Source organism: Rissa tridactyla, chromosome 1 (assembly GCF_028500815.1).
Source record: "Rissa tridactyla isolate bRisTri1 chromosome 1, bRisTri1.patW.cur.20221130, whole genome shotgun sequence".
In the NCBI taxonomy this organism is placed as follows: Eukaryota; Metazoa; Chordata; class Aves; order Charadriiformes; family Laridae; genus Rissa; species Rissa tridactyla.
In genome coordinates, this window is record NC_071466.1 from 77,309,808 (window position 1) to 77,333,245 (window position 23,438).

A 23,438-nucleotide genomic window follows, 5' to 3' on the forward strand; every position below is an offset into this window, starting at 1 on the left:
AATTGATCTGTAAATAATTGGGGATTCTTTAAAATTTTAGTGTTAAGCACAGTTTAAAGATCTCTACACTATGTAAACCATGGACTTTCCCTTTCAGATTCCTATTCAGAAACTTGGGTGTTGGGTGGTTATATGAACATCATAGAATGTCTGCATTGGAAAATGCTTCCCTTCACATTTTTGTAAGAAAACAGGGCCAATGTTTGAAAGTTATATATCAAATTGTACAAGGGTGAAGTGGGTTTATAATTCATTTTGACAAATCTGGAAGTAAATCTTGACAAGACCACAAAAAATTGCAGATGAAAATAAAACAGCTTTCTGCCTGTTTTTTCTCCTTGTGGTGAAATTCATAATCATATCAAGACAATATTTGCTGTCTTCTGACTTATATTGACTAGGCACTATCCCCTTTCTCTTTAAAGGCTTTATGTTATGATCCTTAGTTAAGTTGTGCAGTAATAAAAAAAGAGCAGTCTTCTGGGCTGGGGAGGGTTCACTTAAGTTCATGCCTTTTTGTAGTTGCTCTTGGTGGTTATTTAGCAAATATATAGACAGACAGACTACAGAATATTTACGGAAGGAGACAGAAACTGGCAATTGCAAGTATTTGCTTAAGTAAGGTGATTCTCATCGAGCCAGGACACAGGAATGTATATCATGTAACCCCAATTTCACACCTCCAAATATACTGAGAATTAGGTATAGATGAACAGGACATAATCTCCATGCTGATCAAGAACTTGCAGAATAATTAATACTTTTTTAAATAATGAATACTTTTGACAAAATCAGTTTGTTCAGAAACAACCCATGAAGAGATAGGTATATTCAGCAAATATGATTTTTGTTATGAATTATTAACCTAGGACTAGTAATTAGCTCCCAAACACGGAATTCTAACATCAGCCTTTTGGAAGGAGCCTCTTCCTCCCAAATATCGGAAACGTCTGTCAGCAGAGCAGACATTGCGTGGTCAGGAACAGAGTTAGCATAGGAAATTCATAATTTAATTGTACATGGAGTTTTGTGAAATATTTTACACAAAGCACTTTTTACTCCAGCTACTTTCCTTTCACCCACTGTGAAATCAAGAATAACAGAGGAAGTTGGACAAGCCGATGATCAAAGTTTAAATGTTGCTCACAGCATCTCATAGACCTCAATTTGAATTCTGCCCAGTGTAATCTGTGACATTCCTATTGTCTTAAGGAAGCTTTGAAAGGAAAGGGAAAAAGAAAGCTCACTGTCAGGAAAAAAAAAGCAAGACTGAATTAAAATGTAAATTAAAAAAAGAGGGAACTAATCATTCTCTTCCACTTTGCTGCTGATGGCAACAGGGTTGTGTAAAGATAAATACCCACCTAATTGTACTCCTGAATTTAAGGTGCTCATGCAGTCTCTGTTACTGCAGTACCTAAGCATGACACCATCCTTCTTGTAGGTATACACACAATCCCCCTTTGAGGTGGCAAAGTTTTATTCTCTGTATTTTAAACATGAGGAACAAACAGTGAGTGAGGGAGAATTGTCTATGTCCAGTAAGGTCTGAATTTATTTCACCTATTTTATGCAACTGTCCTTTTGTAGAAATGTAGAGTTTCAGGTAGGCTCTCCCCTGATGCCCCTAGGTACTTTAGTGTCTATGGTCAGGCAAAGTAAATGATGATGGATCAAGAACCTTCGGAGTGCTTCTCCAGCTCTCTCATTTCTGGAGCCTCCTTCCTTTTTGCTTATTATTATCACAAAAAAGGGGACTATGTGGTGATGATAGGTGACTATGTGAGTTCGTGGCGACTGATATTCACTTTGATGGTGGAGTTATGACTAAAATCACCATAACACTTCCAGTTATTGCTGGCAGCTGTGACTGAAAGGTTGTCAACCAAAGGGACAGGAAATAAATTTCTTCCTCTACTGCTACTGTGCTGCGCTTGTGGGCGATGTGGTGGAATGTGCATTGCTGCCTCTGTGTCACACCGCCTCTGCGGGCAGCGGGAGGGCACCGAATGCTCCCACTGCCAGACATCTCAATGCACACTTTTCTGGGGTGCTCAGTTCGCTCAGACATTCCTGCAGGCACATGGTTTACAAAGGAGCTGTTTTGCCTACTTGCAACCCTTTGAGTTTTGCTAATCCATAAGATTTCATGTCTGGGGAACAAACCCTTTTCCCCTGGGCTCAAATGAATAGTTCTGCTAACTTCAAGAAGAGTATTGGCTACCGTAAAGCAAGCAGAATTTGGCCTGTTCTCCTACCAGTGATAAAATATTACAAAAATTACTTAAATTTGCAGAGTTATATTGATAACACATAGCTGCAATCAGCCTTGAAATATTTTGATGTTAGCCTTCACAGCACAATGTAAGTATGTGTTGTTTTCTTTAAAAAAAAGAAGCTCAAACTCTCATGCTGTAAATATTGAATTATCATTAATATATTAGCACGGAGAACTTAAGCCCTAAGACCTTCAGTGTCTTTGCTGAAGTCAGCAGCTTCAACCAGAGCCTATCATTGGTGTCTCTTGTGTAAATCCTTTGAAGTTATTACTGCTCTGAAGTGAGGAGAGAAACCAGGATTTTAAAGGGGAAAAAAAGTATGCATTCAACTGGCAGATGAGTTCTGTTCTGGAAGGAGGTGGGAGCAGGGTCAAAGCCTACGTGGTGGACAGCACAGGACCACAGAGTGCTGCCGAGGTCCGATCACCAGCTTGCATTAATGTTTGCAGAGCTACCGATGTTGGTGGAACTATGCAGGTTTACGCCACCTGGGAGGCTGCACCTTTCTACTCTGGTCTCACTTGAGCTATTCTCATTTCACCTTCACCAAGGAATCCCCTGTGACAGAGGCAGAGGTAAAGATCTTACTCTTCCCACCCAGGACAGAGGTCTGTAGCCTGGTGGTTGTCCCAGCTGAGAAAAGCCCTGTGACTGAAAAAGGGCTGGAGGGGGCACACGAGAGGAGTGTACATGTATTGTCCAGGTGCCAAAATCTCTACTGCAGCTCCTAATACCAACCACAAAAACTCCCTTGCACTGCCAATGCTAAGATCACAGTTTGTGTTGCAAAACTTGCCTACATCATTCATCTTCATGAAATTTTTAAAGTTTTCCAAAGTAACATTGATGCAGGTTGTGGTTCTTATGAGGAATAACCCAAGACAATAGGAGTAACCATGTAAGACTCCATTGACAAACCTTCTCCTTGTTAAAGGAGCAAATCACTTCAGTGGTAAGATCCAAACAGCGTGCTACTTGGGCAGTTGAGATAGGATGGTGCTTGAAGCAGATGAGCTTCACATGTAAGCAGAAGTAACCAGCTTTCTGTTGTGAACAGATTTTGCTTCTTAATCTTTCCTTTCCCTCTGCAGTTACACAGCACAGAACTAATCTGACATTTGAAAAGGACACCAGGGGAAATATAGTTCAGTACATTATATAAACAGGCAGGATACACTAACATGTTAAAGACTCTGGACAACTTAGTGGAAAAATCCCTACTCAACATCTTTTCCTATTGCTGTAAAAAAAGCAGTTTCAACTTCTGTTTCTTAGAAATTGGAGCAATTGGAATAAATGTTTTATGTGCTGGCCATCAAGTTATTAATGTCATCTGAAGAGCTGAATAGCATTTTGCCCTTGTGTAAGTGGAAATTAGGCAAATAGAGCTGCAGATTTTCCTTTAAGAAATTTAGGGAGTTGTGTAGGTTGGGGAAGGTATTTTATTCTGTGATCGCTAACCATCAGACTTCCTGACCTATAATGACTGCAACTTTCTGTATGTTTAGTTGTCAAGATCTCCCCAGAGTGGCAGGACCTATGGGCAAAAATTAAGATGTCTATGTATTTTTAAACTTTCTGCTTTTTAAATGGGATGGCAGTAGGATCTGGCACTGTTGTAATGGTAAAGCATATTCCTGTAGGTTTTACTCAGGTAAAACTCAAAACTGAGTCACATTAAGTTGGATCACATAAAGAAACATGGATGAATCTCTTGCAGCCAGAGGTTCTCTTGAACCAGTTGGAAAAAAAAAAGCAAGGAATACAGCAGACCAGACAAAACTCTTCGGTACCATTTCAGAAAATATTATGATCAACGAGGGATTCATTTTCCTTACTAGTTCAATTCCTTAAGCCTTGTCTAAACTATGGAAATGTACCATTCTAAGAAGTGGTTGGCTCTCCTAACATAGTTGTAAAATATCTCATGTCCATGCCTATAGGCCTGATTTCATTTGCGGAAGTGTGCAAATAAGAAAAAAATTCCCACTGGTGGGAGCCACAGGGTAGACAAGACGTCTATGAATGTAGCTATTTTTACCACCATTTTGCTTTGCTTTGCTTTTCCAATAGGTTTAATGAAAACTGTGGTTGTGGCTCCCGCTAGTTTTAACACATTCAGCAGCACTGGAGTTGAACCTGTGGAATTTTAACCAGTTGTAAATTTTCTCACTGTTAACTCTGCCAGAAATTCCTCAGTCCTTCTTTCTTTCTTTTTTTTTCTCTCTTTTTCTCTCAGTCTTCCTTCCTTCTATTCGTTCTTTCTCTTTCTTTCTTTCTTTCTTTCTTTCTTTCTTTCTTTCTTTCTTTCTTTCTTTCTTTCTTTCTTTCTTTCTTTCTTTCTTTCTTTCTTTCTTTCTTTCTTTCTTTCTTTTTCTTTCTTTCTTTCTTTCTTTCTTTCTTTCTTTCTTTCTTTCTTTCTTTCTTTCTTTCTTTCTTTCTTTCTTTTCTTCTTTGTTTTCTCCTTTCTTCTTTTCTTTTCTTTTCTTTTCTTTTCTTTTCTTTTCTTTTCTTTTCTTTTCTTTTCTTTTCTTTTCTTTTCTTTTCTTTTCTTTTCTTTCTTTCCTTCCTTCCCCTCCTTTCTCTCTCAATACAGCTTACATTACATTTCATATGAGGTATTCAAACCATTCCTGGAGTCTTAAAAATTAAACTTCCATGTTCTTAATGCCTGTGCAAACAGAAGTCACTAGCCTTCATGCAATGACTTCCCTGAAGTTCACTTCTGGCCTTTTACAGTCTTCAGGTCTCACCGAAATGACAGAGCTGACAAGTGCATCTGCAGAGTTACTGCCCCTGCTGTGAGTAGGCGCTGCGTGAAATCCATAAGCAAGATGGGTGGCAGCTCTACCTTCCCTCTGAGGGACATGTCAAATGCCCACACAGACCAGTGGGTCAGTGAAAGGACACTGGGGAATCTACGTGGAGGAGCTGGGAGGTACTTGGCAGCCAGTCAAAAGAACTTAGTGGCTGGGCAAAACCAGAGGGAATGATTCCAAGACAAGAACGGCCCATGCACCCGCATGTGTGCTCTGCTTATGTCACTCAATATGCCTCATTCAGCTAGAAACAGCCCCATTTTCTACTGCTGGCACACAGCCAGGGTGTTGAAAAGCTTTGTGTGGGTAAGTACCGTAGAATCAGGTTATGGTCTAACTCTGCACTTTCCTCACATTACACAAATACTAGACATGGTACCAAGGGGGATACATTTTTAACTTTAACACTTCAGTGATGGATAGTAGGACGGATAGTTGGGCTTTCTTTCTAAGAGTCTTTCATTTACATTTGGGGGTCTCAGGTGACACACTACTATTCCACCCTCCTTCAGCTCTCTTTCAATGAATATGCACAATTGCAGCTTAGTTCCAAAAACAATTTTTAAGCTGAAAATAAATGTTTTCTTTTCTCTAGGAGGGAGAGAAAAATCCATATGTCCTACAACCACAGCCTGTGGCTGTCTCTTTAAGTTTTCAAATCTTTACAACCAATTTACAAATGAGTACATTTCTATAACCCCTGTGAATAGCCATGTTTTTTTAATGCAAGAATCTGTTTTATTTGGACTATCTCTTTTTTTTCCCCCAAGAAAGCGTACCACATGAAGAAGAATGTGTGGGCGTTGTGAGAATGAATGATTTTCAAGCTGTGAGGACGTTATGGCCTCATGTACCCTAGGAAAAGTACTCGCTGCTGACGACCGGTGTCAACAGTGACTGCGGCTGAACAGTGCTGAAAACAATTTAAGTCCTTCTGTCCCCCAGCTCACACAGTATTCAGCAACATTTCAGGTAGTTTGATTAAAATGTGAAGAGGCACTGATTCGGCTAGCCTGGTATTAACTGGAGAGTGAGCCCTAGTGTAGACAGCTGCCTGGCTCCAGAAGCCATCGGCAGTGCTCTGTGTGCTCGACGTGTCCTGGAAATGGTTTCTGAGCCAGAAAGCTGTCTACACTAAAGTGTTCATTATTTATGCCACCCCTTTTTTTTTTTGCCTTAGCATCAGAATGGGGTGAAAATTAGACAAGTGCAGTCGAAAAATATAAATATCCTTTTTGTTTTAATTTTCTCAGCGAACAGAGAGTTAAGATAGTTTGGCAAAATCTGAATTACTTTTTCTTCATATCCTTTTCATAATAGTAAAAGGAAAGAAAGATAGACTGAAAAGGAAACAAATGCAATAATTTTCTGGTTTAAGATTTTCAATTAAAAATATAATCTTGGCAGTGCTCTTTTTAATTCTTCCCAAAAGAAAAAGACTATTTCACATTAGCTTGTTATGTATCTATGAATGTATAAAGCACACTGCACTTTAATGCTGTTTCCATGGGAAACAGCATGAACAATCCTCTGTTGCCCAACATGTTCTCCCAAATGAAGCTGAAAAGCAAAGCCAGTAGCTTTGGTCTCCAATAAAAAGTGTAGCAATAAGTATCAGCACCTTGTTAATAGAAGGACTTTTTAATGGCATCCTGCCCACCTACTGTATCTCAGCCCATAGAGAAGGAGACAAAAAACCACCCCTCATATGAAGAAACACAAGCAAGTTAGAACGCCTTACTGAATAAAAGAAGTCTGAAATTCTTTTGAAAAAATCTTGTGGAAAAAGGGCTAAAACCAAACATTTGGCCTGATGAGTGAATTCAAACATATTGTGAACAGAATTGAACTAATTCATATATACAGAATTTAACATATTTAGCTCTACTTGCTGCAGAACAGATGCAGAAACAGCAGGCTGAAGTATCCGAAGTCCTAAAGCAGGATCCTACGTTAGTTTATGCCGTTTGGCAGAACACTTGTAAGACCGAGAGCAACATTTTTTACACATGGAGCAAGGGAGAAACAGATACTCACAGGGAGCCCTTTTGCTCATGGGAAAGCACGTACATTGTGAGGTGTCATCCCAGCCCCAAATGTGCTCCGATGCCAAATCATGTCCATTCACAGCAGCAGGTTTAAGCTATCTTCTCACAGAGACAACTTCTGTTTCCCAACTACATGTGGAGATGAGGGAGACTGTTCATTTAACTTCAGTCACCCACATGAGGGCAAATGTTTTCCAAAATCCTCCCTGACCTACATAACTTTGCACCTCTGATGGAAGTTAAAATAAATGAATAAAACCATGCGGAATCATATCTACTCTGTTTAAAGCAAATGATGTAGCTGTTCATTTGCATGTTTTTGCATTCAGATTCTGTTATCAGACGACGCTGCAGATCTTAACAGGGGCCCACAGCGCTGGAAAAACTCTGTCTTTTAGAGCCTCCCATCAGATATAGAGTATTACGCCAGGTCCTTCGTAGAAAAAATTGTTTGGAAACTATTGGAGGTCTTACTGTACAGAGAAAAACCTCCAACGAGCCTACCAAGCACTACACCTCTCTGTCTTGCTGAAACCTTGTGTGAACCAGGTGCATTTGAAAAGTGTGTGGCTTGTATTTTCTAAAATGATGCTTACCTCCTCCTGTTGGTTCACTGATCATCCCCCTTCACACACATGAACATACTCGGCGCCCTACGCTTCTCCTTTCACGTGCAATAAGCGGAAAGTTCATTAGTGCTGTCAGTCACCAATACATCTTGTTCTCTAGACCTGCGAAGCACATTGGGCTCACTGTCTGTTTCCCAGGCTCGAGAAATGCAGGAAGGATAGGCTTTGGAACACAATGGAAAATTTCCTTGCATTAGCTACCAGAAAAAAGAGACACCCTGAAGGCCTTGTCTTTTTTCATTAAATTCATAAAAAGCTCTATAATTACAAAGCTTGTGCAATGCTAATTTTCTACATAACTTTCACACTTTATCAGCCCTAAAATATATCTGAAGTGGCAGCACTGATACACAGATCAGGTGCCAGCCCACATATCCTGCCATAGATAATGTGAGCCACAGAAGCACGGTCTAGTCTGTAAAGAATTAGGAAGAAATACCTCCACTAAGGAGAAATGCTCTGGCTGGATTACTCAATGAGTGCTGACAGGAGAGGCATTAAACCAGGGCATTAACAGACTGCAAGAATTGCAGATTTGCCCCTGCTAGGCAGAAATGTGCCTTAATCATTAAATTAATGATAAACAGAACCTCCAAAAATCGCATGCAACTATTAATAAACAATCTCACAAAGTTACATTTCATTAATAACCATAAACAAATCTATAAATGGTGCCCATTGGAAGGATAATGTTTTTCCCTCTCTCTGAGAACATATGTTTGTAAACCGTGTAGCTGGGCCCCGAGTAATTTTGGAGTGAGTAATTTCCGAATGTGCAATTACAAATGGCTAAAGTGCAATAGCTCCCCGAAGCATCATCACAATTTCTGCAGTGAGTGTTTAATTGTAGCCAGACTTTGTAACCTTACCATGGCCTGTGTCCTTGCCATAACCCTAGGCCTAAGCTCCACTCTTCAACATATGGGAAAATTTTTCAAGCTGATTGCTCCAATCTGATTAGGGGAAGTTATGTAGCTGCCATTTATTCAGAGTCTTGTTACCACACTCCAACAGCTGCTTTGTAAAAGATTCCCATTAAGGCCATTTTCTGCCTACTCCAATTCCAGCACGCCTGTCAAAGTAATTGTGATTGCACTGATCGTTCTGAGGGTGCCAGCAATAAAAAAATTAAAAATCTCTTTGATACCGGGTTGGCAAAAAGCAACTTCAATACAACGGTAAATTGGTTAGGAGAAAGTGCTTCCTGCCTCAGCTTTCCCACCCTGCATCCCTTGTAAATTCCCCAGTGGATGAAGGCACAGGTGTCTCCAGGACAAGTTTGAGAGGGGGAACTTGCTGCAGAGCAAGTGACCACTAAAAACCTAGCACAATTCCATTTGACGACAACAGTCTTTCCCTCCAGTTGCCACTTTGGCAAACTGAAAAAGCTTTGCTGGGTTTTTCACTCCTAATTGCGGTAATGTTGAGGTTGATAAGCTGCACACAGCTGAAATGTCATGCCAGTACTGCAAAGCAAGGGGAGAATAGGTGGCTTTCCACCATAGTGATCATTTTGCAATTAAAAAAAAAAAAAAAAAAGAAAAAAGAGAAAAAAGAAGAAGAAATGTCAAGCGTTCCGAAGTGGGGGTGTCTAAAGGATGAGAAGGCTCCCTCAAATTGCTGCCAGTCATTTCAGGCTGTCCAGAAAGCTACCATTCCCATGGGATAAAGCATGAATTTTTCTCTTATTTATTCAGATATTTTGTTAGGTTCAGAAGTTTAAAACAGACACACAGTTAGAGAGAATTGATCTCAGTTAGTTTCTGATATGAGTATGCAAATGAATGGGTGAGGTCCAGGCTTTTGGTTTGAAACAGCACCCACATAAATGTTGAGCTCCTTGGAGCTGCTTAACACTTATACCAACACAGATGCCTTTGCCCCTTTACATTTCTAATGTGCTTTTGCATTTAATCCAGTGATGGATTAAATTATCATGACCTGGTAGTCAGAGATACAGGATTACCAAATTTTTGACATTCCTTTTTCTAGATAAATGGGAATCAATATTAACACGATTAATGTCTGTCACATGTTTCAGTGCTTGCTCCTCCATGCAGCAACTGTAAGGTTCAAATGCAAAGGAAACAAAAGACTTTTAGTTAGGATTTTATCCGCCTTAAGAAGCTTCAGGCTAATAACTGGCAATTATTAATATTACATTATATTACATATAATTCATGGATTACTGATTTTGGAATTGTGGGTTATATTTCACCTCTAACTACAGTGGTTTGGCTGACATGGTTTAAACAGGTTTCTCCTCAAGTCAGAAAGCATTCCGGTCTTGCTTTGTTTTGGGCCAAAAGTAAAATGCACTAATCTAATGAAAATTCTCAACCTGCATTTTTACCCTCAGCAAAGTGTGTTTATTGTTGACATAAGCTTACTGAGTACCTCTGCTTGGACACTGCAAAACATATAAAATTTAACCCCCAAAATCCAGTTACAGCTTAACCACAGTCTAAGTAGGTTAACTCTGCCCAATCCAAATTTTTTAAACCTAAGCTCCTCAGATCTTCTAAGAATTAAAAATAACCTCAAATAACAGTTATTTCTCCTTTACTGAGGAAGAAAGACTTGAATTCGGGTTATTCTGTGCAATGAAAACTTTTGAGAAGTTGACAAATGGAAAAGTTCTGCTCTGAGATGCGAAACCAGTAAAGTTAAATGATTTTTCTCTCTTTAGGTAGTGAATCCCAATTCTGTGTATAGATCAGATAACAGCTAAAGGCTAAGATATCTGCATGTGGGGCCCTGCGCTAAGCATCAAACCTAAAAAAAATACCTAAGAAAGCCCCTAAGCAAGGTTTCTAAACAGGACACAGTCTACAGTAAAAGGCATCCTTGAAAACGAGACTTTTTCTCTTTGGTTAGTTATGAGTATTGTCTTCGGTATCCACAAGGAGGGATCACATGTGTTCTCTATTACGTCTGGCTTTCCAGGGGTCAGCAGCACAGAAGTTTATTTGGTGAGTTGTCCATGTTCCATGTTCCATGACAACTTGTCTGAAGGGGTCATGTTCTTGGACAGAGAATATTACACTTTCAGGCTATTTTTGATTAGTTCCTGGTGGCTAATAAGACTTCTCAGATGTGACTGAGCCTTACTGTATAAAATGAAGAGGTTAGGTATTCCAGCAAAAGATGCTGGCAGGGTGAACGTAGGATCTTTCTGCCATCACTGCAGACGAGTCATACTCTCCAGAATCCCTTGTGTCTCATCAGCTTATCATAGCAGGGCTCTCACAGGTTTATTTCTAGCTGTTTTTTTGATGATGTGTATTATAGGGAAGGACAGTTTGGCATTACAGAGGCAAAAGGAGAAGACAGGCAAAGAATTTAATGTCATTAATTTTACCTCATGATCTCTTGGCAGAAAATACTTTTATGAAGTAATTTTTGGAGTTGAGGCAGAGTGTAAACTTTTTTAGCTTGAAAATGGTGGTGAATAGATTTTTATTTCTGTCCAGAGGCAGAAATGGTTTAACCAAGGCAACGTGTTCATCGTTTATGCCCATCGATAGCCTAAGGGTCCCGTTCGAATGACAGCTGGCTGTGCACATCCAAGCATTACTTGTGAGAAGCTTAAAATCCAGGATTCAACTACAAAGCTTTAAATCACTGCATTGAAAACTTTCTTGCTAAGATATTGATACATCCCATGGCTGCAACTGTTTTGAATTTTATAAGAACATGTGTCCCTCAGTTTCCATGAAAATGTTAATTTTATGATAGTTTCTTGTAGGTCTCTGTTTATTTTCAGTCCATGTGAGTTAACTGTTGGTTAGACTTCCCTGAGCAACCCTGTTTTTCCTAGAATTCTGTTGATGGGATTTTTTCAAATACTGGCTTTTTCTGGGATGAGAGACTGGGTGGCCAGGCTTCTCAATGGTGGTGAAGCAGTGGTGTAACACGTTCTGAGAGAGTGGCAAAATTATTCAAATCCCCACTGCTTTATAGGGATTAATTTAATGAGAGCTGTCAGTGAACATCGGAGGTGTGAGAGAAGACCAGGGTGTTACAAGTGCTCTTGAAACCGTGCTCTGGCTGCATACCTGCCAACATTTCAAATGTTCAAAGTGGTAGACTTGGCAGATAGGCTGAGTCTGGTTCCTATGTCTGCCTGCTCCTGCCGAGCCTCCTGCCCCTTCTCTCCACACCTCTCGGAGAAGCCAGCGGCTTCTTGCTCTTGCAGGCTGGCTTTCCCTCCTGGAAAGTCACGCGCTCCCTGCTTGAATTCTCCTGCTGCCATTGTTCGAAGAGGCAAGACGCCGCTGATCCTCTGAGCAGGGTACCAGGCTTCAGTGACTGCGTGCCTGTCATTTTAGTAGCAGTAGAAATTCTGCAAAACGAGCATGTTGGACCAGAGATCTAGTGTTGGCAGGTGTATTTCTAGGGCACCAAGGGGAACACCAGTAAAAGCAGTGGAAAGATGGATTACAAAGGGAGCTATTTAACATATCCATTATTAAGTTATTTGGCAAAGGGGAGTGGTCAATATGCTAGACATCGGAGGAAAAGGTCTTTTAGGCATGAAGCATAGTAAGACAGAAGGTGGAACTGATTTCAGATCTGAGATCCACAAATGGGATTAAAAAGTACTGCTTTGCTTTAAGTAGATAGTTTTCTCTCTGGTGGATAGAAATTCTTGTGCATCTATAGGCGCTGTAGGAAACACAAAACTGGTAGACTTGTGCACTAGGTTCATGTATCTACTAAGGATTTATACACAGTTTTATAGATAAAGAATCCAAGTACACCCAGGACACATCTGATTTCCTGTGTTGGCACTGTGAAATGTATCACTGCATGCTCAACAAGCTCAGTGTACCCAGCACGAATGTGAGATATTAACAGGTTTATACAGCACATGAACACTTGTCTGGGATTTGCAAGTGCCCAGAAACCCAATAGATTCAGAAGCTGTGAGCAAATGGCCAAATTCCTTTTGCTCTCACAAGGAGTCAACAGCAACACAGGAAAGGGGAGGTAGATGACTCACAGAAGTGCAAATCTATGGCCAGGAATGTCAGAGATGGCAGGTAAGGATTCTACTACCAAAAAAAAAAAAACCAAAAAAAAACCCCACAAAAAAACACAACCAAAGAAAGCAGTCATGGAGGCCACACCTGGCCTGCATCTATTGTGGCTGCGTCAGAAGGAACGATATAAGAAAGCAGAGCTCCCAAATCCCTAACCTCCAAGTATTTGAGTGTCCCTCAGCAATACTCTTATTTTGACCTCAAAAATGAATCTAATGACCAACCACACAAACAAAGGTTGGCCAGCCCAGTGAGATAATACTCTCTGCAGAGGCAGTAGTGTTAAGGCCTGCTTCTCTGGTTACCCAAACCCGAGCTTCTCTTCCTTCTGGCAGGTCATATTTTTTCCTCACTGTCCTGCTGATCTGGGTAGCCCTTGGTGCTCCATAGACCCTGCCCACACCCGCTGTGTTTACCTTTAGTGAAGGTAGGGCGTGTGGTGGGGAAGTACAGAATCCTTCTGAGAACTATTCTATCTCCTCTAAGGAGTTAGAGTTGTAGACAGTGGAAAGAAAAAGAAGGCGGCTGGTATTGGACTAAGAAAACATAATGAAAAACCCCAACAACTCATTTTGGGCTTGAAAATCATAGTAGTTGTCTCCTGATGGGAGATACCCAAAAGGAGAACCCAGAGAAGGCTCTGAATCCAAGAGCAGGGGGTATTTGCAGGTGCACAGAAGATGCCAGGAGACAGCATCAGAATTACTGAAAATTAGATGAAGCTGGGAAGGCTGAGATCAGGAGAAAGACAAAGTAGAGTGGTGCTCGCCGAAACAGCCTTCAACAAAATGGGTAGAACACACCTTGCTATAAAGATGAATCTGAATGCCTCTGGTTGAGACTTCAGCATGGGTCACCCATTTCCCCGTGCATGCTCTAACCAGCAGGTTATAATACAAAAAGAGCCTAAATCCTCATATATTAAATAAAAAATGAGAGACTGTTTTCAAAAGAAGCAGCCTCAACATCCTGCTCTAAGAGGAGTTTCCAGGCTCGGGGTCTTCAATTCAGACCTAGGTCTCCAGCGCTGAGAAGTGATGATGGTTAGCCAGACCATGTTCCTTCCCCGTTAGCTAATTCGGAATCCCGTCACGATGAATGGGACTGACTTTTGGTGGCTCCATGCATAATGCAGGGTGCCTTGGTTCCCATTCCGCACCAAACTCTCTCCCCTTCCGTGTAAGAGTGGGGCATAACCCCGGCGAGGAAACTGCCCTCTGCTCTGACAGACACATGCCTAGGTGCGAAGTGCTCCTAGTGTTAAATTATTATGGTGATATGTGTCATGGGGTCTTTGGCCGATTTGGCATTTATCTGCCGGATACACCAAGCAGGCAGAAGGGTACATGCTACCCACCTCCTCCCCAGCCAGTCAGACGGAATATTTGGTTGCAGCGTGCCCGCCTGGTCCACCTCCTGAGGTTTCCTTTGACGGCAGGGGGAGGATGGGAGGGGAGGACGGGGAGGGGAGAAGCATGCCTCGCTCCCGTCCCCATCTGGAGTTGGGGTCCGGCGGAGGGGCACAGCTGGGCGCGGGAGCTGGGGAGAACCGCTGGGCTCCGCAGCACAGGCACGGCCTTTGTGTTAGGAAGGGCTGCGGTGTGCACGGCGGCTCCTGCCACGTAACTTCACTTCTTCCTTAATGGCGAGCGTTTGGCTTTGAAGCTCTAGTCTCCCCTGATCAGTTTACTCCATAAATTAACGTGTTAATTGTACACACAGTGCTGTCTATTAGGGAGGTGTGTGTTTGACAGCCTCCAGCTGCGTGTTTGCAGAGATCCTGTTGTAGAAATCATTACAACGAGCAGTTTTCACAACCTTTTTAATGCACTCTTAAAAGTAACAATTACAGGGGCTTTAACATTTGCAGCTGAAACATGTTTGGAGAATGGCTCATTCAGCTGCTTTAGTGTTAACTTGATGCTAGATCGGATTGCATGATGCCAAATTAGCCATACACCACATATCATCCCACGAACATTGTAAGAGCGTTTCTGTTTCTCAAAAAACAAATCAAAAAATGCCACCATTTTTAAAGCTCATTCTTCAGAAATTCTTTTGTAACAGGTTCCATCTGTTCTTAATTTCTTGCCTAAACACGCAGGCTCGAAAGCAAACCCTTTACTCACATCGACTCCTGTGTGAGTCACGGCTCACAAAAGGGTGCAGGCAGTCTGGACCTCAGATAGGGGCAAGCGCGTGTTATATATTTACAACAAATCTGTTTGACCTCTCAAATGCAGTGGGCACTACTGTTAATATATCGAACCTGGCGAATCACTGCAATAGAGTCAGAACAGATGGGTTTTAAAGTTTGGGGTTTTTTTTGATTTGTCGTCCTTTTCTCTTTGGACACTGATTCATACACCTGTAAAAACAAATAAATATAACTTCGTTTCTTTTAATGATAGGAACTGAAGTCTAGCTGATGTTGGGTATAGAGGTCTACTGTCAGAAATGGTCATTTCACATTCTGTCAAATGAATATTGCTGGGGTGCTCCAAAGGTTCCAGACATCAATGGGTTTGCGATTATCCACACAGGCCTTCAGACCCATCACCAAGGCATACAACTCAAACAACAGCTGATTAATTCCTTGTCACCTCTACAAGCAAAAATATATGTGCAGGGACAACGAAGAGCTCATTACATTGGTAAAAAACACCTTCACGTTCAGCTGGACCTGTGTTTCAGATGCTGTGGCTAGAAGTTGCTTGTCAGGAAAGCAGCAACGATCCCTTTTTCTTTCCCTTTTTATGCTAACTTGATGCCTCTAAACAGCAACTGGAGCCCCCGGAAGAGCTGAGGGTGGATGGTGTGAGCAGACAGGAAGCAAAGCATCGAAAGGTGAGAAAGAGATGCAGTGGAAGTCAAAGCGGTTTGACCCAAGAAGACACCTATCTGTGTAATGTAAATGGGAAAATTTGAAGAAAGAAATGGTTTGCAGACGAATAATTGGAGAAGGTTGACCCCGGTACAGAAAGGGGAGGGGAGGGAGAGAAAGAGAGAAGGAGGAAGAGCGGAATGACCTGTGTAATGTAAATCAAAAAGACTTCAGTATAAGCATTTACAGACCGGTTGGAGCCCAGAGAACGTATGCCTGTCCTCTAGCCACAGAATGTTTCAATATGCAATTTTCTAAAGTAATCTAAAGTGCTGCTCGTTTCAAGAAAAAAAAAAAAAGAAAAACCAACACACAAACACCCCCCCCAACCCCCCCCCTCCCCCGCCCCCGATTTACCAGGCTCTGCAATTTGCTACTTAAATTGCATTGAGGAGTTTCATGCAGTAGGTCACAGGCGTGCTGCCCTAGTTCACCAATCCTTTCCAACAGGCAGCGCGCTTAATGCATGCTGCTACCTATCAGGGTTTTCCTGAATTTACTGGAGGCCTTCACTGATGTAATAATACAGTAGGTTCTAAAATGCTTGAAAAATAAAATGAAGATTAAGATTAAACAAAACATTTTTCTTGGTGATAAATTTAAGCAAATTGAATGTAATTGCTCTGTTTTATTCAAAGAAAGAGTCTGTGCTGACCTTACACTCAAGTATTCTTCCTGACTTTTGCAAGCCTGGATACATGACATCATTTGGACAATTTGCACATATTTATACAATTTGTCATCATTCTGTCTTTACAGTCTGGAGAGTTACAGGATTTGCCTCTAGGCTTACTTTTCCCCCTGCACAAGGTGCTTTATGAGAATCATATGCTTGCAATACTATTTTTAAAAACTGAAAAATTTAAGTAAACATTGGGAACCTACTTCATATTTAAAGCTGATATGAAGAAAATAAATTGTGAACAGAGGAACAGGGGCTGGAAAATTCTAAACCGAAGCACGTACTGGAGGCACAAGTGTTTTTTTTCCTTAGGCTACCTTTGACATGGGTATGTATGAACAGCATGGACCAGGATAGTATTTCAGAGACGGGGAAGGCATTAAATGATTTTTTTTGTCCTTCCACCAAATGTAATTGAGTCTGTACCTCATTGCCATATCAGTCAGTTGTGTGGATTATCAGAAAGATTAGAAAAGTGGCTATTTGGCATGCACTCCAAACTTAGATTCTTTTGAGATGAAGGAAGGGGAAAAGATTGGCACAGCAGAGAGGAGAAGCAAGAGTTTACAAACTAAATGTTTATAGCTAAGTCCTTAGCAGTTGGAGCATGTGAATAAGTTGGTTTGATACCTCAAATTAAATTTGGCATTAATTTTTGAGAGTTTAAGTCCTTATATATGGAGAATTTTCTTAGGTCTGCCCCATTCAGCTCCTAGGTTTCAAGTCAGAAAATGCTTTTTTCTTGTTTATGGTAGTTGCTATTACCAAGGCAATCTTTAAAAGAGAACAGCAGAATATGTTCTTGAGAGGGCTGAAATGCTTTTTTCCAACTCTGTTCTTTTAAGTTGCACCTAAACCACGGATATCTGTGAATTTTGGTTTCAGTGGATACTATGTGTTTGGCTTCTAATCAGGGCAAGACCTGACTAGGTACCGATATTCTCTTCTATTTGCTGATTTACTCCTGCATCCTGAAGTACTGATCAGAGCTGATCTATACAGCAGACTGGCTGAATCACCACTTGAGGGTGGTAGTAAATACGGGGTTGACAGAACTCTGGCTTTACTGTATTGTCTGCACTTTCCTTATTCTGAATGAAAAGATCTAGTACACTTTTTTTTCAAAAGGAAAAGAAAAAAAAAGGATTAATTTAAAAAATGCCCAAACTGTTTGCAAATACAGATCAAGTATGACAATTTTTTTTTTTCTGGGAAAGAGGAAATTTTTTTTTCTGAAGTCATATTTTTTCTGTTTTGAATCAGCTTTGTCTTTTGGATTTTACTTCATGATTTTAGAATAATTATAATTATCCCACAATTAAAAAAAGAATTTTTACTTCAGGTTGAATGAAATGTTTTGTTCAAATAACATTTTTTCAGCATTATGGCTTGACCATTGGATCAAGAAAAACTGCAGTGTGTGCAGCTAGTAAGACCTTTCTCCCACAGCAAGAAACAAGCTTGGTCATTGATTTCAGCTAGTATAAAATGAAGTCCGAATCGATTCACACCAACAGCTTTTAACTTTCAGAGGGGACTTACATTTGAACGATAGACTGAAAGTGAGTGATCCATAAACCTGGTAAACAACACTTTATTGCTCTTGTAACTCAGTAGATGTGCATTGAGCTTTATAGACAAAAGCAAATCTTCTCTCTAAGTTATTATGGACAAATAGAGAGGAGACAAACAGCAGACTCGGAAAGGTGAGGATGGATGAAGATGGTAACCATCAATTCAGGTATATTTCCAGTGAGTAATTGGAAGCAGGGGTCAGATATTCTGGCTTCTTGAAACAATCACTTTTTTAGGAGAGTTAGAAGGAGAAAGATGGAGGGTCTTAGTGAAAGCAGAAAGGGATGAAAGCAGAAAGATAAACACAGAACCTTGCTTTGGGGGCATGCATTTTGGGCTCAGTGACAGATGCAAGGAAAGAGGTGCGGTAAGTGTATAAAGCAGCAGGACATCATAGGCAAGACTGAAGAACTTTTTTCTGACCCTGTAAGTGAAAACCAACCTGAAGAGAGACTTTAAAAGCTCCTTGTGGCTGAAGTCATGTCACGATTTTGCAGAAAGACCCAGTTAATTAAAACCTGCAAAACAAAACACTGCTATTAATTCATTAAGTGGTCCTGTGGGCCAACAGGCTGCTAACGTAGCTTATGCAGACCCTGTGCCACTGCTGCTTGTGACAGCAGATCCTGCCGGCAGCGATGAGGCAAGACTTTTGCCTATGCTTACCTTTATGCACTGCCACTAAATCTTTGCACAATCAGGGCCTAAGCATCTGTCAATAAGTCCTGACCACACAGGCACATTGATTTATAATCTGACTTCTATTCAGTATGCGCACGGGTTATCAATGCACATAGTTGGTACCCTTCATTAGTTTAGTGTGCTATCTTTAGAGAAAAGTCAATGGCCTGCCCATCTCAATGGATACCCTAGAATAAATTTGTGAACTAACTACAAAAGAGTACATAAAACCAGATGAGGCATGACAGAATTAAAGTCTTTGAGTCAGAGGCTCAGCTGTGGCAAGCAGCCAGCTGTGCCACTGCCAGTTAGACCATGCGTATTACCATTACAATTATATCGAAGGGAAATGACTTCATGCGCAGGGTATGGCTTGAATATTAAAAATTCCTTGAGCGAAATGAAAGGCGCATTACAGTATGATAGAAAAAGAGTGCAAACATGTTTCATTTTATTTCAACACTACGCTCCAGCAGATGCACTGGTAAGCAAAGGAAATTGCTAGGTCTCAGTTTCATGTTCCAGGGCTTTACTGATTGGAGGACAGATTTACAGCACATGTAAGAAACAATTAGAATGGGGACTCCACCAACAACAAAGCGAGGGAATAAATTCCGATAATGAGACGGGAAAAGTACAAGGTAGAAATGATCTATGTGCTTGCATTTGGGGTATAAAATGTCAAAAAGCCCTGTGTCAGCATGAATTGCACTAGGCAACAGATGGTGTACAGATTACGCTCCCTCTCCTTCTTTCTTTCTCTCTCTCTCCCTGCGTCTCTTTCTTTTATAGGTTTCTTTCCAAAAAACCTACAGATTTCCCCCAAACACTTTGCTATTTATTGGCTGTCAACTGAATAACCATAAATGTTTGGTTGGGAGATTGTTGGGGAAAGAAAGAAGGGAGTGAACAGACAGGAAAAACTTCAAAGTTTTCCCAGTCACGTTGCGCAGACAGGAGATGTTCTCTTTGGATTCTGAATTGTTGCTTTTGGTTAAATTTTCTAGGCTGAAAGTTTTGATTTTTTTTCTTCCCCATCCCGGAGACAGTAACTGAGTGTCATGTGAAAAAGAAAGAGAGAGAGGTGCCTGCAGAGTAAGGGCTCTGCAGTGCTGAAGTCACGTCTGACATCACAGCAATGAAATAGAGCTCAAAGAAACTTGTTGCTCCTTCTTAGCATCTATTTACATTGTGTAAACAGAGTGCCTGAATCACGCAAAGGTCTCATTTTGTGAGAAAAACTCATGAGTCATGGAGGGATATGAAATTTGTGACATACTTTTGCCTCGGTGAATCATAAAATACAACACTTTGTCACTATAAAACAACCAACATTGCAGAAGACGTGTGGGTAGGGATTGTTTTAATCTGTTCCCCCAGCACAGCCACTTTGTGTGTGAAACTGTGGTATTACATCCAACAGTTTAGGACAAGAGATGAAGAAAAGATTAGTTCTAAGACAAAGACATTTGAAACACGAGCAAGATAGTAAGCAAATGAGAATTCACGTGCAAACCTCAAACCTCCATCGCAATGAAAATAATAATATATGAATGTCAGTTGCCTTAGGAATTTTCAAGTCAGAAGCAAAATACCTTGAGATTTTACAGTTGTTGCATATCTAGGGTCTTCTGTTACTTTTAACCATACTATTTTATTTTCACAGTGGCTTAATGATCTGGAAGAATTAGATTAAAATAGTCCTCTGGATGACAATTTTCTAATTTTCCAGTTCTAAATTTGAAAACTCTTAGATGCCGTTCATTCAGACTGCATCTAAACAAATTGTTAATGTTTTTAAATTCTCACAGTGTATTTTCTGACTAGATCTTGGACAATCTAAGTGGCCAAAATTTATTCTAAAGTTCAAAATCCAACTGTATTATTGTGACACTATTCCTTGCACATTCCGCCCAGACCGATGCCATCCATTTAAAGCAAGATCCATTTCTAACTTGCTCGATCACAAAGATGCAAGAGATGCAGATTTACCAAAGCAGCACAGGAGGATTTTAACCAGAAATGATAACCCTTTCATAGCCCATTAACACCTGGTGAGGTGGCACACATTCCTCTGCTTTGTGGCACAGCTGCAGCTGTGTGCTAGCCTTGCCCATCACACCCCTGCCCCAGGTGATGCCCACGCTGCTGCTGCTGCATCCAACTTGCCCCATCTGGCAGTAACAGGCAACGCTTGGAGGTGTTATGTGAACGGGGGAAAAGGGATGCGGTAAGGGGCAGTGGTTCCTGAGACACTATTTGTGATAGGTACTTTACCACCACCAGAACAAGAAAATGTGCCCAGAGACAGAGCACGCACAGCTGAGCTCTGAGGTTAGGGCAGCTACACAAATACCTTTGCTTTTAAACGATAATTTCAATGTCAGGCTCAGGGTGGAAGCAGAATGAGTATCAAAATCCACTGGAAATGAAAGTATGAGTTGTCTAGCTTTGTGTATTACAAGTAGCATGCCAGGTTGTCTAGAAGCTTTCCAAACCCAGCTGACTGATGAGGGTCATGTTGGTGTTTCCTGGTGTGTGCGTCATGTAGGCCTGTACTTCCAGTTTGCAGATACAACCCACCTCATTTACTTTACCTGTTGAGTAGTGTGACAGTTGTCATATGTTGCCTTTGGCTGAAAACCTCCTGACTGAGCCCCATCTCCATGGAACCTCACCACCCCTGTAGTCATTCAGAGAAACTACCACCTCCTTGAGGGGTTTCGTGAATTTCCTATTTCTGAGGAAAGATGCCCTCTCAGTCCCAGGGAAGCGGATACAGCAGATCTGATCTACCTTTGTCTTGTGAAGATTATGTGGAAGTGGTGTCTTCACAAAAGCTGGAGGATGTGTGCCATCTCTAGTGTGTCCCTCAGAAGGATCGGCAAAGGAGCAGTAGCAGCTGGTCTCCTACCCACTCCAGTCACTCAGGGCTGTTGCACTCAAGGGATTCTAATGACGCTAACAGTACCATGACTCGAGGGCCTTTCTAGTTTTCAGTAGACAAGGGAAACATTTAAATAATGTTTCCTCTAAAGATAAGTGTTCCAGGATGCACACCCACCCCCAAATGTATATTGATGTCAGTCTTGACCATGCTTGGGCAGGAAGAGTATTTCTAAAGGCACCAGTAGAAATTATGAAAATACCAATCATAAAAGTGTCTGGGATGTGTTATCACTGAAACAAGGAGGTCTGTCGAGATGGAGAAAAGAGTGAGCAGTTAGAGGAACATGTACAAGGGGCTGACAAAAAGAATCCTAGTGGGGAATAACATTAAAGACTGAAGACTAAGATTACTGGACTTCACATTATAAAACATGACTTTTCCACAATTTGCAGCTTGGAGAGAGAGAGACATTAAGCTCCAGATCATATGGTTGGGAGTTAAAAGTTCCGTATTTTCAAATGGTAAAAGTGGCTACAGCTTCACAGTCTGCAGCCAGAGGCTCCAGCGCACAGGAGGACGTTATTTCTTTCTATTTCTCCCATCTCGGAATCCTGAATTAATTTCTAAAACTTAATTAAAACTTCAGAATACCTCTGTAGTATAGATATTCTAATCACTTTCTCCATTATACAGATTGTGAACAGAAAGAGAATGAGATTTTAAAAAGTATTTAGCATTAAGCTAATTGATTCCTTTGAAGTCTGTAGGAATATTACAAAGAACATGAAAGCCGACAGAGTTAAGCCAGCTCTAAGTGCCAGATTTTCAGAGACCTTATTAGAACGGATTAAAAAAAAAATAAGAAATTTCCCTTTGCTTAGGAAACTCTGAAGTTTGTTTTTTATGCTAAATTGGAAAATAGAATCAAAATTTCCCCTAAAATTAAAATTTCATCTTGGAAGAACCAAAACACTCAATTGTCAGGTAGTTTGTTAATATTGTAACATAGATATCCTTGTTTTCTAGCCTTTTATATTATTGAGTATGTAATAAATTGTCAAAAATAAATATAAGAAAACAGTAAAGTTATACTTTCCACTTTATTTGCATGAAATATTGGCTCCTATAATGAGATAAGAAGATCAAGCCAATTTGGTTTGACTTTTATTTGCAGAAAATGTCATAACACTTTGACACATCTCTGTGAAATGCTTTGAATCTGGCCAAAAAAAAACCCTTTCAGATGGAAAACCATTTCACCTACAGTGTTTAACCATTTCTAGCACTTAGGATGTCAAAGATGAAAATTAATTGCCTTGGAGGATCTTGACACCTGAGCTAGAAGACAGGGATGGGGAGCAGAATGAAGCCCCTGTAATCCAAAGGGAAATGGTGAGGGACCTGCTTCAGCACCTGGCAGTGCACAAATCTATGGGGCCAGATGGGATCCACCCAAGGGTACTGAAGGAGCTGGCGGAAGTGCTCACCAGGCCACTTTGCATCATTTATGAGCAGTCCTGGATAACCGGGGGGGCGGTCCCAGATGACTGGAGGTTGGCAAATGTGACACCCATCCACAAGAAGGGCCGGAAGGAGGATCCAGGGAACTACAGGCCAGTCAGTCTGACCTCGGTGCCTGGGAAGGTCATGGAACAGATCATCCTCAGTGACATTACACGGCACATGCAGGAGAACAGGGTGATCAGGCCCAGTCAGCATGGGTTTGTGAAAGGCAGGTCATGCCTGTCAAACCTGATCTCCTTCTATGATAAGGTGACCCACTTAGTGGATGAGGGAAAAGCTGTGGATGTTATCTACCTGGATTTTTGCAAAGCTTTTGACACCGTTTCCCACAGCATTCTCCTGGAGAAACTGGCTGCTCATGGCCTGGACAGGTGTACTTTTC